The sequence below is a fragment of the Phyllobates terribilis genome, unplaced genomic scaffold (genome assembly GCF_046119375.1).
Source record: "Phyllobates terribilis strain yellow unplaced genomic scaffold, ASM4611937v1 Scaffold_434__1_contigs__length_1565206, whole genome shotgun sequence".
Lineage (NCBI taxonomy): Eukaryota > Metazoa > Chordata > Amphibia > Anura > Dendrobatidae > Phyllobates > Phyllobates terribilis.
In genome coordinates, this window is record NW_027363194.1 from 423,118 (window position 1) to 439,507 (window position 16,390).

Genomic DNA, 16,390 nt, shown 5'->3' on the forward strand with positions numbered 1-16,390 from the left:
GATTGCAGCAGCAGCAAGCCGAAAAGTGCAGGCATGTAAGGGATCTAGAGGTTGACAACATGTCTTCTTAACGGGAGTCCAGGAGCTCATCTCCACAAATGGACTTTTCAGGATCCTTGGGTGGCTCCGTAGTTTGAAACCAATTCTGGTTATCGCTTCTCGGCCTTTTGGCTAAGATCAAGTGTAGTATCTGTTCTTATCAGTTTAATATCTGATACGTCCCCTATCTGGGGACCATATATTAAATGGATTTTTAGAACAGGGAGATGGAAAAAGAGCTTGCTCTGTCCACTCCACGCATTGACCTGGTATTGCAGTATCTCCAGGACCGGTGCACCCCTTCTTTAATGCAGTTTCTAAAATCAGAAAGAATTGAATTCAATGTTTTTTGTTCATTTTGCTTGTTTGTCGGATTTTGGGATGGACTCTTTGGCTTTGCTTTTCTTCTCCTCATTGGATTTTTCATGTTCAAAGTTGCAGAAGCCAGATTACAAGCTCATTTTGGTTCAACTTCAGCAACTGTGCATTGCATTGCCATGTAATGTGATGCAATGCTATCTTTCTAGCTCTCCCTTTTTACTTCCTTTTGGATAAACAGACATATTAGGCAAGCATTTTGGAGCTTTCACCTAAATAACTACAGGTGGTGAGATAAGCTGCACAATATAATTGACCTTTCAGTATATTGTTGCACACACACCATCTATTTAGCAAATGCCCTTCTTATCAACAGCAGCCTTTTAAACTCACCTGAGCTAACAGGTATGTGCGCTGGTTACTCTGCTGCGCTTAAAATTTCTTTTTTGGTTTGCTACAATGCCTTTTCTGAAACGTTGTCTCCTTCTGCTGGAACACTGACTTCTTTCATTTAATGCCTGCAGACTATAAAAGAGAACCCAACCCAAAAAGTTTGGTTGATTAGTCTGTGGCATTCTGTTAAACTGTTGCTTATGGCGGTCTCTGTGAGCTTCTCAGCGACATTCAGCCAGCCAGGTATCCTGCCTGCAGTAGATGGAATGTGGCAATGGAACGCTGGCTGCGCGTGTCATAATAGGCTCTGAGCCTTTATATACCTGTGCACAGCAGCAGCCACCTTCAGTCTGCTGCTGGACAGCCAGCAGCAGCAGCAGCAGCAGGAGAGGTATGTAATCAGGAGCCCTCCTGCTAAGGGTAGACAGCTGCTCGTTCCACCCCACCCCCCGCCTTAATTGGTTCTCCTCCCTTCCAATGGTGTTGAGGCGGGTGGGAACAGCAGGGGGTGAAGGTGCTGTGTTTAAAGAGGTGGAGTTATGCAGATCTAAAACGCGTGGATTGCAGCAGCAGCAAGCCGAAAAGTGCAGGCATGTAAGGGATCTAGAGGTTGACAACATGTCTTCTTAACGGGAGTCCAGGAGCTCATCTCCACAAATGGACTTTTCAGGATCCTTGGGTGGCTCCGTAGTTTGAAACCAATTCTGGTTATCGCTTCTCGGCCTTTTGGCTAAGATCAAGTGTAGTATCTGTTCTTATCAGTTTAATATCTGATACGTCCCCTATCTGGGGACCATATATTAAATGGATTTTTAGAACAGGGAGATGGAAAAAGAGCTTGCTCTGTCCACTCCACGCATTGACCTGGTATTGCAGTATCTCCAGGACCGGTGCACCCCTTCTTTAATGCAGTTTCTAAAATCAGAAAGAATTGAATTCAATGTTTTTTGTTCATTTTGCTTGTTTGTCGGATTTTGGGATGGACTCTTTGGCTTTGCTTTTCTTCTCCTCATTGGATTTTTCATGTTCAAAGTTGCAGAAGCCAGATTACAAGCTCATTTTGGTTCAACTTCAGCAACTGTGCATTGCATTGCCATGTAATGTGATGCAATGCTATCTTTCTAGCTCTCCCTTTTTACTTCCTTTTGGATAAACAGACATATTAGGCAAGCATTTTGGAGCTTTCACCTAAATAACTACAGGTGGTGAGATAAGCTGCACAATATAATTGACCTTTCAGTATATTGTTGCACACACACCATCTATTTAGCAAATGCCCTTGTTATCAACAGCAGCCTTTTAAACTCACCTGAGCTAACAGGTATGTGCGCTGGTTACTCTGCTGCGCTTAAAATTTCTTTTTTGGTTTGCTACAATGCCTTTTCTGAAACGTTGTCTCCTTCTGCTGGAACACTGACTTCTTTCATTTAATGCCTGCAGACTATAAAAGAGAACCCAACCCAAAAAGTTTGGTTGATTAGTCTGTGGCATTCTGTTAAACTGTTGCTTATGGCGGTCTCTGTGAGCTTCTCAGCGACATTCAGCCAGCCAGGTATCCTGCCTGCAGTAGATGGAATGTGGCAATGGAACGCTGGCTGCGCGTGTCATAATAGGCTCTGAGCCTTTATATACCTGTGCACAGCAGCAGCCACCTTCAGTCTGCTGCTGGACAGCCAGCAGCAGCAGCAGCAGGAGAGGTATGTAATCAGGAGCCCTCCTGCTAAGGGTAGACAGCTGCTCGTTCCACCCCACCCCCCGCCTTAATTGGTTCTCCTCCCTTCCAACGGTGTTGAGGCGGGTGGGAACAGCAGGGGGTGAAGGTGCTGTGTTTAAAGAGGTGGAGTTATGCAGATCTAAAACGCGTGGATTGCAGCAGCAGCAAGCCGAAAAGTGCAGGCATGTAAGGGATCTAGAGGTTGACAACATGTCTTCTTAACGGGAGTCCAGGAGCTCATCTCCACAAATGGACTTTTCAGGATCCTTGGGTGGCTCCGTAGTTTGAAACCAATTCTGGTTATCGCTTCTCGGCCTTTTGGCTAAGATCAAGTGTAGTATCTGTTCTTATCAGTTTAATATCTGATACGTCCCCTATCTGGGGACCATATATTAAATGGATTTTTAGAACAGGGAGATGGAAAAAGAGCTTGCTCTGTCCACTCCACGCATTGACCTGGTATTGCAGTATCTCCAGGACCGGTGCACCCCTTCTTTAATGCAGTTTCTAAAATCAGAAAGAATTGAATTCAATGTTTTTTGTTCATTTTGCTTGTTTGTCGGATTTTGGGATGGACTCTTTGGCTTTGCTTTTCTTCTCCTCATTGGATTTTTCATGTTCAAAGTTGCAGAAGCCAGATTACAAGCTCATTTTGGTTCAACTTCAGCAACTGTGCATTGCATTGCCATGTAATGTGATGCAATGCTATCTTTCTAGCTCTCCCTTTTTACTTCCTTTTGGATAAACAGACATATTAGGCAAGCATTTTGGAGCTTTCACCTAAATAACTACAGGTGGTGAGATAAGCTGCACAATATAATTGACCTTTCAGTATATTGTTGCACACACACCATCTATTTAGCAAATGCCCTTGTTATCAACAGCAGCCTTTTAAACTCACCTGAGCTAACAGGTATGTGCGCTGGTTACTCTGCTGCGCTTAAAATTTCTTTTTTGGTTTGCTACAATGCCTTTTCTGAAACGTTGTCTCCTTCTGCTGGAACACTGACTTCTTTCATTTAATGCCTGCAGACTATAAAAGAGAACCCAACCCAAAAAGTTTGGTTGATTAGTCTGTGGCATTCTGTTAAACTGTTGCTTATGGCGGTCTCTGTGAGCTTCTCAGCGACATTCAGCCAGCCAGGTATCCTGCCTGCAGTAGATGGAATGTGGCAATGGAACGCTGGCTGCGCGTGTCATAATAGGCTCTGAGCCTTTATATACCTGTGCACAGCAGCAGCCACCTTCAGTCTGCTGCTGGACAGCCAGCAGCAGCAGCAGCAGGAGAGGTATGTAATCAGGAGCCCTCCTGCTAAGGGTAGACAGCTGCTCGTTCCACCCCACCCCCCGCCTTAATTGGTTCTCCTCCCTTCCAACGGTGTTGAGGCGGGTGGGAACAGCAGGGGGTGAAGGTGCTGTGTTTAAAGAGGTGGAGTTATGCAGATCTAAAACGCGTGGATTGCAGCAGCATCAAGCCGAAAAGTGCAGGCATGTAAGGGATCTAGAGGTTGACAACATGTGTTCTTAACGGGAGTCCAGGAGCTCATCTCCACAAATGGACTTTTCAGGATCCTTGGGTGGCTCCGTAGTTTGAAACCAATTCTGGTTATCGCTTCTCGGCCTTTTGGCTAAGATCAAGTGTAGTATCTGTTCTTATCAGTTTAATATCTGATACGTCCCCTATCTGGGGACCATATATTAAATGGATTTTTAGAACAGGGAGATGGAAAAAGAGCTTGCTCTGTCCACTCCACGCATTGACCTGGTATTGCAGTATCTCCAGGACCGGTGCACCCCTTCTTTAATGCAGTTTCTAAAATCAGAAAGAATTGAATTCAATGTTTTTTGTTCATTTTGCTTGTTTGTCGGATTTTGGGATGGACTCTTTGGCTTTGCTTTTCTTCTCCTCATTGGATTTTTCATGTTCAAAGTTGCAGAAGCCAGATTACAAGCTCATTTTGGTTCAACTTCAGCAACTGTGCATTGCATTGCCATGTAATGTGATGCAATGCTATCTTTCTAGCTCTCCCTTTTTACTTCCTTTTGGATAAACAGACATATTAGGCAAGCATTTTGGAGCTTTCACCTAAATAACTACAGGTGGTGAGATAAGCTGCACAATATAATTGACCTTTCAGTATATTGTTGCACACACACCAGCTATTTAGCAAATGCCCTTGTTATCAACAGCAGCCTTTTAAACTCACCTGGGATAACAGGTATGTGCGCTGGTTACTCTGCTGCGCTTAAAATTTCTTTTTTGGTTTGCTACAATGCCTTTTCTGAAACGTTGTCTCCTTCTGCTGGAACACTGACTTCTTTCATTTAATGCCTGCAGACTATAAAAGAGAACCCAACCCAAAAAGTTTGGTTGATTAGTCTGTGGCATTCTGTTAAACTGTTGCTTATGGCGGTCTCTGTGAGCTTCTCAGCGACATTCAGCCAGCCAGGTATCCTGCCTGCAGTAGATGGAATGTGGCAATGGAACGCTGGCTGCGCGTGTCATAATAGGCTCTGAGCCTTTATATACCTGTGCACAGCAGCAGCCACCTTCAGTCTGCTGCTGGACAGCCAGCAGCAGCAGCAGCAGGAGAGGTATGTAATCAGGAGCCCTCCTGCTAAGGGTAGACAGCTGCTCGTTCCACCCCACCCCCCGCCTTAATTGGTTCTCCTCCCTTCCAACGGTGTTGAGGCGGGTGGGAACAGCAGGGGGTGAAGGTGCTGTGTTTAAAGAGGTGGAGTTATGCAGATCTAAAACGCGTGGATTGCAGCAGCAGCAAGCCGAAAAGTGCAGGCATGTAAGGGATCTAGAGGTTGACAACATGTCTTCTTAACGGGAGTCCAGGAGCTCATCTCCACAAATGGACTTTTCAGGATCCTTGGGTGGCTCCGTAGTTTGAAACCAATTCTGGTTATCGCTTCTCGGCCTTTTGGCTAAGATCAAGTGTAGTATCTGTTCTTATCAGTTTAATATCTGATACGTCCCCTATCTGGGGACCATATATTAAATGGATTTTTAGAACAGGGAGATGGAAAAAGAGCTTGCTCTGTCCACTCCACGCATTGACCTGGTATTGCAGTATCTCCAGGACCGGTGCACCCCTTCTTTAATGCAGTTTCTAAAATCAGAAAGAATTAAATTCAATGTTTTTTGTTCATTTTGCTTGTTTGTCGGATTTTGGGATGGACTCTTTGGCTTTGCTTTTCTTCTCCTCATTGGATTTTTCATGTTCAAAGTTGCAGAAGCCAGATTACAAGCTCATTTTGGTTCAACTTCAGCAACTGTGCATTGCATTGCCATGTAATGTGATGCAATGCTATCTTTCTAGCTCTCCCTTTTTACTTCCTTTTGGATAAACAGACATATTAGGCAAGCATTTTGGAGATTTCACCTAAATAACTACAGGTGGTGAGATAAGCTGCACAATATAATTGACCTTTCAGTATATTGTTGCACACACACCATCTATTTAGCAAATGCCCTTGTTATCAACAGCAGCCTTTTAAACTCACCTGAGCTAACAGGTATGTGCGCTGGTTACTCTGCTGCGCTTAAAATTTCTTTTTTGGTTTGCTACAATGCCTTTTCTGAAACGTTGTCTCCTTCTGCTGGAACACTGACTTCTTTCATTTAATGCCTGCAGACTATAAAAGAGAACCCAACCCAAAAAGTTTGGTTGATTAGTCTGTGGCATTCTGTTAAACTGTTGCTTATGGCGGTCTCTGTGAGCTTCTCAGCGACATTCAGCCAGCCAGGTATCCTGCCTGCAGTAGATGGAATGTGGCAATGGAACGCTGGCTGCGCGTGTCATAATAGGCTCTGAGCCTTTATATACCTGTGCACAGCAGCAGCCACCTTCAGTCTGCTGCTGGACAGCCAGCAGCAGCAGCAGCAGGAGAGGTATGTAATCAGGAGCCCTCCTGCTAAGGGTAGACAGCTGCTCGTTCCACCCCACCCCCCGCCTTAATTGGCTCTCCTCCCTTCCAACGGTGTTGAGGCGGGTGGGAACAGCAGGGGGTGAAGGTGCTGTGTTTAAAGAGGTGGAGTTATGCAGATCTAAAACGCGTGGATTGCAGCAGCAGCAAGCCGAAAAGTGCAGGCATGTAAGGGATCTAGAGGTTGACAACATGTCTTCTTAACGGGAGTCCAGGAGCTCATCTCCACAAATGGACTTTTCAGGATCCTTGGGTGGCTCCGTAGTTTGAAACCAATTCTGGTTATCGCTTCTCGGCCTTTTGGCTAAGATCAAGTGTAGTATCTGTTCTTATCAGTTTAATATCTGATACGTCCCCTATCTGGGGACCATATATTAAATGGATTTTTAGAACAGGGAGATGGAAAAAGAGCTTGCTCTGTCCACTCCACGCATTGACCTGGTATTGCAGTATCTCCAGGACCGGTGCACCCCTTCTTTAATGCAGTTTCTAAAATCAGAAAGAATTGAATTCAATGTTTTTTGTTCATTTTGCTTGTTTGTCGGATTTTGGGATGGACTCTTTGGCTTTGCTTTTCTTCTCCTCATTGGATTTTTCATGTTCAAAGTTGCAGAAGCCAGATTACAAGCTCATTTTGGTTCAACTTCAGCAACTGTGCATTGCATTGCCATGTAATGTGATGCAATGCTATCTTTCTAGCTCTCCCTTTTTACTTCCTTTTGGATAAACAGACATATTAGGCAAGCATTTTGGAGCTTTCACCTAAATAACTACAGGTGGTGAGATAAGCTGCACAATATAATTGACCTTTCAGTATATTGTTGCACACACACCATCTATTTAGCAAATGCCCTTGTTATCAACAGCAGCCTTTTAAACTCACCTGAGCTAACAGGTATGTGCGCTGGTTACTCTGCTGCGCTTAAAATTTCTTTTTTGGTTTGCTACAATGCCTTTTCTGAAACGTTGTCTCCTTCTGCTGGAACACTGACTTCTTTCATTTAATGCCTGCAGACTATAAAAGAGAACCCAACCCAAAAAGTTTGGTTGATTAGTCTGTGGCATTCTGTTAAACTGTTGCTTATGGCGGTCTCTGTGAGCTTCTCAGCGACATTCAGCCAGCCAGGTATCCTGCCTGCAGTAGATGGAATGTGGCAATGGAACGCTGGCTGCGCGTGTCATAATAGGCTCTGAGCCTTTATATACCTGTGCACAGCAGCAGCCACCTTCAGTCTGCTGCTGGACAGCCAGCAGCAGCAGCAGCAGGAGAGGTATGTAATCAGGAGCCCTCCTGCTAAGGGTAGACAGCTGCTCGTTCCACCCCACCCCCCGCCTTAATTGGTTCTCCTCCCTTCCAACGGTGTTGAGGCGGGTGGGAACAGCAGGGGGTGAAGGTGCTGTGTTTAAAGAGGTGGAGTTATGCAGATCTAAAACGCGTGGATTGCAGCAGCAGCAAGCCGAAAAGTGCAGGCATGTAAGGGATCTAGAGGTTGACAACATGTCTTCTTAACGGGAGTCCAGGAGCTCATCTCCACAAATGGACTTTTCAGGATCCTTGGGTGGCTCCGTAGTTTGAAACCAATTCTGGTTATCGCTTCTCGGCCTTTTGGCTAAGATCAAGTGTAGTATCTGTTCTTATCAGTTTAATATCTGATACGTCCCCTATCTGGGGACCATATATTAAATGGATTTTTAGAACAGGGAGATGGAAAAAGAGCTTGCTCTGTCCACTCCACGCATTGACCTGGTATTGCAGTATCTCCAGGACCGGTGCACCCCTTCTTTAATGCAGTTTCTAAAATCAGAAAGAATTGAATTCAATGTTTTTTGTTCATTTTGCTTGTTTGTCGGATTTTGGGATGGACTCTTTGGCTTTGCTTTTCTTCTCCTCATTGGATTTTTCATGTTCAAAGTTGCAGAAGCCAGATTACAAGCTCATTTTGGTTCAACTTCAGCAACTGTGCATTGCATTGCCATGTAATGTGATGCAATGCTATCTTTCTAGCTCTCCCTTTTTACTTCTTTTTGGATAAACAGACATATTAGGCAAGCATTTTGGAGCTTTCACCTAAATAACTACAGGTGGTGAGATAAGCTGCACAATATAATTGACCTTTCAGTATATTGTTGCACACACACCATCTATTTAGCAAATGCCCTTGTTATCAACAGCAGCCTTTTAAACTCACCTGAGCTAACAGGTATGTGCGCTGGTTACTCTGCTGCGCTTAAAATTTCTTTTTTGGTTTGCTACAATGCCTTTTCTGAAACGTTGTCTCCTTCTGCTGGAACACTGACTTCTTTCATTTAATGCCTGCAGACTATAAAAGAGAACCCAACCCAAAAAGTTTGGTTGATTAGTCTGTGGCATTCTGTTAAACTGTTGCTTATGGCGGTCTCTGTGAGCTTCTCAGCGACATTCAGCCAGCCAGGTATCCTGCCTGCAGTAGATGGAATGTGGCAATGGAACGCTGGCTGCGCGTGTCATAATAGGCTCTGAGCCTTTATATACCTGTGCACAGCAGCAGCCACCTTCAGTCTGCTGCTGGACAGCCAGCAGCAGCAGCAGCAGGAGAGGTATGTAATCAGGAGCCCTCCTGCTAAGGGTAGACAGCTGCTCGTTCCACCCCACCCCCCGCCTTAATTGGTTCTCCTCCCTTCCAACGGTGTTGAGGCGGGTGGGAACAGCAGGGGGTGAAGGTGCTGTGTTTAAAGAGGTGGAGTTATGCAGATCTAAAACGCGTGGATTGCAGCAGCAGCAAGCCGAAAAGTGCAGGCATGTAAGGGATCTAGAGGTTGACAACATGTCTTCTTAACGGGAGTCCAGGAGCTCATCTCCACAAATGGACTTTTCAGGATCCTTGGGTGGCTCCGTAGTTTGAAACCAATTCTGGTTATCGCTTCTCGGCCTTTTGGCTAAGATCAAGTGTAGTATCTGTTCTTATCAGTTTAATATCTGATACGTCCCCTATCTGGGGACCATATATTAAATGGATTTTTAGAACAGGGAGATGGAAAAAGAGCTTGCTCTGTCCACTCCACGCATTGACCTGGTATTGCAGTATCTCCAGGACCGGTGCACCCCTTCTTTAATGCAGTTTCTAAAATCAGAAAGAATTGAATTCAATGTTTTTTGTTCATTTTGCTTGTTTGTCGGATTTTGGGATGGACTCTTTGGCTTTGCTTTTCTTCTCCTCATTGGATTTTTCATGTTCAAAGTTGCAGAAGCCAGATTACAAGCTCATTTTGGTTCAACTTCAGCAACTGTGCATTGCATTGCCATGTAATGTGATGCAATGCTATCTTTCTAGCTCTCCCTTTTTACTTCCTTTTGGATAAACAGACATATTAGGCAAGCATTTTGGAGCTTTCACCTAAATAACTACAGGTGGTGAGATAAGCTGCACAATATAATTGACCTTTCAGTATATTGTTGCACACACACCATCTATTTAGCAAATGCCCTTGTTATCAACAGCAGCCTTTTAAACTCACCTGAGCTAACAGGTATGTGCGCTGGTTACTCTGCTGCGCTTAAAATTTCTTTTTTGGTTTGCTACAATGCCTTTTCTGAAACGTTGTCTCCTTCTGCTGGAACACTGACTTCTTTCATTTAATGCCTGCAGACTATAAAAGAGAACCCAACCCAAAAAGTTTGGTTGATTAGTCTGTGGCATTCTGTTAAACTGTTGCTTATGGCGGTCTCTGTGAGCTTCTCAGCGACATTCAGCCAGCCAGGTATCCTGCCTGCAGTAGATGGAATGTGGCAATGGAACGCTGGCTGCGCGTGTCATAATAGGCTCTGAGCCTTTATATACCTGTGCACAGCAGCAGCCACCTTCAGTCTGCTGCTGGACAGCCAGCAGCAGCAGCAGCAGGAGAGGTATGTAATCAGGAGCCCTCCTGCTAAGGGTAGACAGCTGCTCGTTCCACCCCACCCCCCGCCTTAATTGGTTCTCCTCCCTTCCAACGGTGTTGAGGCGGGTGGGAACAGCAGGGGGTGAAGGTGCTGTGTTTAAAGAGGTGGAGTTATGCAGATCTAAAACGCGTGGATTGCAGCAGCAGCAAGCCGAAAAGTGCAGGCATGTAAGGGATCTAGAGGTTGACAACATGTCTTCTTAACGGGAGTCCAGGAGCTCATCTCCACAAATGGACTTTTCAGGATCCTTGGGTGGCTCCGTAGTTTGAAACCAATTCTGGTTATCGCTTCTCGGCCTTTTGGCTAAGATCAAGTGTAGTATCTGTTCTTATCAGTTTAATATCTGATACGTCCCCTATCTGGGGACCATATATTAAATGGATTTTTAGAACAGGGAGATGGAAAAAGAGCTTGCTCTGTCCACTCCACGCATTGACCTGGTATTGCAGTATCTCCAGGACCGGTGCACCCCTTCTTTAATGCAGTTTCTAAAATCAGAAAGAATTGAATTCAATGTTTTTTGTTCATTTTGCTTGTTTGTCGGATTTTGGGATGGACTCTTTGGCTTTGCTTTTCTTCTCCTCATTGGATTTTTCATGTTCAAAGTTGCAGAAGCCAGATTACAAGCTCATTTTGGTTCAACTTCAGCAACTGTGCATTGCATTGCCATGTAATGTGATGCAATGCTATCTTTCTAGCTCTCCCTTTTTACTTCCTTTTGGATAAACAGACATATTAGGCAAGCATTTTGGAGCTTTCACCTAAATAACTACAGGTGGTGAGATAAGCTGCACAATATAATTGACCTTTCAGTATATTGTTGCACACACACCATCTATTTAGCAAATGCCCTTGTTATCAACAGCAGCCTTTTAAACTCACCTGAGCTAACAGGTATGTGCGCTGGTTACTCTGCTGCGCTTAAAATTTCTTTTTTGGTTTGCTACAATGCCTTTTCTGAAACGTTGTCTCCTTCTGCTGGAACACTGACTTCTTTCATTTAATGCCTGCAGACTATAAAAGAGAACCCAACCCAAAAAGTTTGGTTGATTAGTCTGTGGCATTCTGTTAAACTGTTGCTTATGGCGGTCTCTGTGAGCTTCTCAGCGACATTCAGCCAGCCAGGTATCCTGCCTGCAGTAGATGGAATGTGGCAATGGAACGCTGGCTGCGCGTGTCATAATAGGCTCTGAGCCTTTATATACCTGTGCACAGCAGCAGCCACCTTCAGTCTGCTGCTGGACAGCCAGCAGCAGCAGCAGCAGGAGAGGTATGTAATCAGGAGCCCTCCTGCTAAGGGTAGACAGCTGCTCGTTCCACCCCACCCCCCGCCTTAATTGGTTCTCCTCCCTTCCAACGGTGTTGAGGCGGGTGGGAACAGCAGGGGGTGAAGGTGCTGTGTTTAAAGAGGTGGAGTTATGCAGATCTAAAACGCGTGGATTGCAGCAGCAGCAAGCCGAAAAGTGCAGGCATGTAAGGGATCTAGAGGTTGACAACATGTCTTCTTAACGGGAGTCCAGAAGCTCATCTCCACAAATGGACTTTTCAGGATCCTTGGGTGGCTCCGTAGTTTGAAACCAATTCTGGTTATCGCTTCTCGGCCTTTTGGCTAAGATCAAGTGTAGTATCTGTTCTTATCAGTTTAATATCTGATACGTCCCCTATCTGGGGACCATATATTACATGGATTTTTAGAACAGGGAGATGGAAAAAGAGCTTGCTCTGTCCACTCCACGCATTGACCTGGTATTGCAGTATCTCCAGGACCGGTGCACCCCTTCTTTAATGCAGTTTCTAAAATCAGAAAGAATTGAATTCAATGTTTTTTGTTCATTTTGCTTGTTTGTCGGATTTTGGGATGGACTCTTTGGCTTTGCTTTTCTTCTCCTCATTGGATTTTTCATGTTCAAAGTTGCAGAAGCCAGATTACAAGCTCATTTTGGTTCAACTTCAGCAACTGTGCATTGCATTGCCATGTAATGTGATGCAATGCTATCTTTCTAGCTCTCCCTTTTTACTTCCTTTTGGATAAACAGACATATTAGGCAAGCATTTTGGAGCTTTCACCTAAATAACTACAGGTGGTGAGATAAGCTGCACAATATAATTGACCTTTCAGTATATTGTTGCACACACACCATCTATTTAGCAAATGCCCTTGTTATCAACAGCAGCCTTTTAAACTCACCTGAGCTAACAGGTATGTGCGCTGGTTACTCTGCTGCGCTTAAAATTTCTTTTTTGGTTTGCTACAATGCCTTTTCTGAAACGTTGTCTCCTTCTGCTGGAACACTGACTTCTTTCATTTAATGCCTGCAGACTATAAAAGAGAACCCAACCCAAAAAGTTTGGTTGATTAGTCTGTGGCATTCTGTTAAACTGTTGCTTATGGCGGTCTCTGTGAGCTTCTCAGCGACATTCAGCCAGCCAGGTATCCTGCCTGCAGTAGATGGAATGTGGCAATGGAACGTTGGCTGCGCGTGTCATAATAGGCTCTGAGCCTTTATATACCTGTGCACAGCAGCAGCCACCTTCAGTCTGCTGCTGGACAGCCAGCAGCAGCAGCAGCAGGAGAGGTATGTAATCAGGAGCCCTCCTGCTAAGGGTAGACAGCTGCTCGTTCCACCCCACCCCCCGCCTTAATTGGTTCTCCTCCCTTCCAACGGTGTTGAGGCGGGTGGGAACAGCAGGGGGTGAAGGTGCTGTGTTTAAAGAGGTGGAGTTATGCAGATCTAAAACGCGTGGATTGCAGCAGCAGCAAGCCAAAAAGTGCAGGCATGTAAGGGATCTAGAGGTTGACAACATGTCTTCTTAACGGGAGTCCAGGAGCTCATCTCCACAAATGGACTTTTCAGGATCCTTGGGTGGCTCCGTAGTTTGAAACCAATTCTGGTTATCGCTTCTCGGCCTTTTGGCTAAGATCAAGTGTAGTATCTGTTCTTATCAGTTTAATATCTGATACGTCCCCTATCTGGGGACCATATATTAAATGGATTTTTAGAACAGGGAGATGGAAAAAGAGCTTGCTCTGTCCACTCCACTCATTGACCTGGTATTGCAGTATCTCCAGGACCGGTGCACCCCTTCTTTAATGCAGTTTCTAAAATCAGAAAGAATTGAATTCAATGTTTTTTGTTCATTTTGCTTGTTTGTCGGATTTTGGGATGGACTCTTTGGCTTTGCTTTTCTTCTCCTCATTGGATTTTTCATGTTCAAAGTTGCAGAAGCCAGATTACAAGCTCATTTTGGTTCAACTTCAGCAACTGTGCATTGCATTGCCATGTAATGTGATGCAATGCTATCTTTCTAGCTCTCCCTTTTTACTTCCTTTTGGATAAACAGACATATTAGGCAAGCATTTTGGAGCTTTCACCTAAATAACTACAGGTGGTGAGATAAGCTGCACAATATAATTGACCTTTCAGTATATTGTTGCACACACACCATCTATTTAGCAAATGCCCTTGTTATCAACAGCAGCCTTTTAAACTCACCTGAGCTAACAGGTATGTGCGCTGGTTACTCTGCTGCGCTTAAAATTTCTTTTTTGGTTTGCTACAATGCCTTTTCTGAAACGTTGTCTCCTTCTGCTGGAACACTGACTTCTTTCATTTAATGCCTGCAGACTATAAAAGAGAACCCAACCCAAAAAGTTTGGTTGATTAGTCTGTGGCATTCTGTTAAACTGTTGCTTATGGCGGTCTCTGTGAGCTTCTCAGCGACATTCAGCCAGCCAGGTATCCTGCCTGCAGTAGATGGAATGTGGCAATGGAACGCTGGCTGCGCGTGTCATAATAGGCTCTGAGCCTTTATATACCTGTGCACAGCAGCAGCCACCTTCAGTCTGCTGCTGGACAGCCAGCAGCAGCAGCAGCAGGAGAGGTATGTAATCAGGAGCCCTCCTGCTAAGGGTAGACAGCTGCTCGTTCCACCCCACCCCCCGCCTTAATTGGTTCTCCTCCCTTCCAACGGTGTTGAGGCGGGTGGGAACAGCAGGGGGTGAAGGTGCTGTGTTTAAAGAGGTGGAGTTATGCAGATCTAAAACGCGTGGATTGCAGCAGCAGCAAGCCGAAAAGTGCAGGCATGTAAGGGATCTAGAGGTTGACAACATGTCTTCTTAACGGGAGTCCAGGAGCTCATCTCCACAAATGGACTTTTCAGGATCCTTGGGTGGCTCCGTAGTTTGAAACCAATTCTGGTTATCGCTTCTCGGCCTTTTGGCTAAGATCAAGTGTAGTATCTGTTCTTATCAGTTTAATATCTGATACGTCCCCTATCTGGGGACCATATATTAAATGGATTTTTAGAACAGGGAGATGGAAAAAGAGCTTGCTCTGTCCACTCCACGCATTGACCTGGTATTGCAGTATCTCCAGGACCGGTGCACCCCTTCTTTAATGCAGTTTCTAAAATCAGAAAGAATTGAATTCAATGTTTTTTGTTCATTTTGCTTGTTTGTCGGATTTTGGGATGGACTCTTTGGCTTTGCTTTTCTTCTCCTCATTGGATTTTTCATGTTCAAAGTTGCAGAAGCCAGATTACAAGCTCATTTTGGTTCAACTTCAGCAACTGTGCATTGCATTGCCATGTAATGTGATGCAATGCTATCTTTCTAGCTCTCCCTTTTTACTTCCTTTTGGATAAACAGACATATTAGGCAAGCATTTTGGAGCTTTCACCTAAATAACTACAGGTGGTGAGATAAGCTGCACAATATAATTGACCTTTCAGTATATTGTTGCACACACACCATCTATTTAGCAAATGCCCTTGTTATCAACAGCAGCCTTTTAAACTCACCTGAGCTAACAGGTATGTGCGCTGGTTACTCTGCTGCGCTTAAAATTTCTTTTTTGGTTTGCTACAATGCCTTTTCTGAAACGTTGTCTCCTTCTGCTGGAACACTGACTTCTTTCATTTAATGCCTGCAGACTATAAAAGAGAACCCAACCCAAAAAGTTTGGTTGATTAGTCTGTGGCATTCTGTTAAACTGTTGCTTATGGCGGTCTCTGTGAGCTTCTCAGCGACATTCAGCCAGCCAGGTATCCTGCCTGCAGTAGATGGAATGTGGCAATGGAACGCTGGCTGCGCGTGTCATAATAGGCTCTGAGCCTTTATATACCTGTGCACAGCAGCAGCCACCTTCAGTCTGCTGCTGGACAGCCAGCAGCAGCAGCAGCAGGAGAGGTATGTAATCAGGAGCCCTCCTGCTAAGGGTAGACAGCTGCTCGTTCCACCCCACCCCCCGCCTTAATTGGTTCTCCTCCCTTCCAACGGTGTTGAGGCGGGTGGGAACAGCAGGGGGTGAAGGTGCTGTGTTTAAAGAGGTGGAGTTATGCAGATCTAAAACGCGTGGATTGCAGCAGCAGCAAGCCGAAAAGTGCAGGCATGTAAGGGATCTAGAGGTTGACAACATGTCTTCTTAACGGGAGTCCAGGAGCTCATCTCCACAAATGGACTTTTCAGGATCCTTGGGTGGCTCCGTAGTTTGAAACCAATTCTGGTTATCGCTTCTCGGCCTTTTGGCTAAGATCAAGTGTAGTATCTGTTCTTATCAGTTTAATATCTGATACGTCCCCTATCTGGGGACCATATATTAAATGGATTTTTAGAACAGGGAGATGGAAAAAGAGCTTGCTCTGTCCACTCCACGCATTGACCTGGTATTGCAGTATCTCCAGGACCGGTGCACGCCTTCTTTAATGCAGTTTCTAAAATCAGAAAGAATTGAATTCAATGTTTTTTGTTCATTTTGCTTGTTTGTCGGATTTTGGGATGGACTCTTTGGCTTTGCTTTTCTTCTCCTCATTGGATTTTTCATGTTCAAAGTTGCAGAAGCCAGATTACAAGCTCATTTTGGTTCAACTTCAGCAACTGTGCATTGCATTGCCATGTAATGTGATGCAATGCTATCTTTCTAGCTCTCCCTTTTTACTTCCTTTTGGATAAACAGACATATTAGGCAAGCATTTTGGAGCTTTCACCTAAATAACTACAGGTGGTGAGATAAGCTGCACAATATAATTGACCTTTCAGTATATTGTTGCACACACACCATCTATTTAGCAAA

General features: G+C 44.7%; 13 non-coding genes across 13 annotated transcripts; all 13 read left to right on the forward strand.

Moving 5' to 3' along the window:
• The first annotated feature begins 151 nt into the window (after window positions 1–151).
• LOC141227976 (U2 spliceosomal RNA) lies at window positions 152–342 on the forward strand. Its single transcript, XR_012294904.1, has one exon. It is a non-coding gene; the product is annotated as a U2 spliceosomal RNA (small nuclear RNA).
• A 1,118-nt stretch (window positions 343–1,460) lies between these two features.
• Window positions 1,461–1,651, forward strand: LOC141227977 (U2 spliceosomal RNA). The gene has a single exon (XR_012294905.1). It is a non-coding gene; the product is annotated as a U2 spliceosomal RNA (small nuclear RNA).
• A 1,115-nt stretch (window positions 1,652–2,766) lies between these two features.
• On the forward strand, window positions 2,767–2,957 carry LOC141227978 (U2 spliceosomal RNA). The gene has a single exon (XR_012294906.1). It is a non-coding gene; the product is annotated as a U2 spliceosomal RNA (small nuclear RNA).
• A 1,115-nt stretch (window positions 2,958–4,072) lies between these two features.
• On the forward strand, window positions 4,073–4,263 carry LOC141227979 (U2 spliceosomal RNA). The gene has a single exon (XR_012294907.1). It is a non-coding gene; the product is annotated as a U2 spliceosomal RNA (small nuclear RNA).
• Window positions 4,264–5,378: 1,115 nt separating this feature from the next.
• On the forward strand, window positions 5,379–5,569 carry LOC141227980 (U2 spliceosomal RNA). The gene has a single exon (XR_012294908.1). It is a non-coding gene; the product is annotated as a U2 spliceosomal RNA (small nuclear RNA).
• A 1,115-nt stretch (window positions 5,570–6,684) lies between these two features.
• Window positions 6,685–6,875, forward strand: LOC141227981 (U2 spliceosomal RNA). Its single transcript, XR_012294909.1, has one exon. It is a non-coding gene; the product is annotated as a U2 spliceosomal RNA (small nuclear RNA).
• A 1,115-nt stretch (window positions 6,876–7,990) lies between these two features.
• LOC141227982 (U2 spliceosomal RNA) lies at window positions 7,991–8,181 on the forward strand. The gene has a single exon (XR_012294910.1). It is a non-coding gene; the product is annotated as a U2 spliceosomal RNA (small nuclear RNA).
• Window positions 8,182–9,296: 1,115 nt separating this feature from the next.
• On the forward strand, window positions 9,297–9,487 carry LOC141227983 (U2 spliceosomal RNA). Its single transcript, XR_012294911.1, has one exon. It is a non-coding gene; the product is annotated as a U2 spliceosomal RNA (small nuclear RNA).
• A 1,115-nt stretch (window positions 9,488–10,602) lies between these two features.
• On the forward strand, window positions 10,603–10,793 carry LOC141227984 (U2 spliceosomal RNA). The gene has a single exon (XR_012294912.1). It is a non-coding gene; the product is annotated as a U2 spliceosomal RNA (small nuclear RNA).
• Window positions 10,794–11,908: 1,115 nt separating this feature from the next.
• LOC141227875 (U2 spliceosomal RNA) lies at window positions 11,909–12,099 on the forward strand. Its single transcript, XR_012294845.1, has one exon. It is a non-coding gene; the product is annotated as a U2 spliceosomal RNA (small nuclear RNA).
• A 1,115-nt stretch (window positions 12,100–13,214) lies between these two features.
• On the forward strand, window positions 13,215–13,405 carry LOC141227882 (U2 spliceosomal RNA). Its single transcript, XR_012294851.1, has one exon. It is a non-coding gene; the product is annotated as a U2 spliceosomal RNA (small nuclear RNA).
• Window positions 13,406–14,520: 1,115 nt separating this feature from the next.
• Window positions 14,521–14,711, forward strand: LOC141227985 (U2 spliceosomal RNA). Its single transcript, XR_012294913.1, has one exon. It is a non-coding gene; the product is annotated as a U2 spliceosomal RNA (small nuclear RNA).
• Window positions 14,712–15,826: 1,115 nt separating this feature from the next.
• LOC141227877 (U2 spliceosomal RNA) lies at window positions 15,827–16,017 on the forward strand. The gene has a single exon (XR_012294847.1). It is a non-coding gene; the product is annotated as a U2 spliceosomal RNA (small nuclear RNA).
• The last annotated feature ends 373 nt before the right edge of the window (window positions 16,018–16,390 follow it).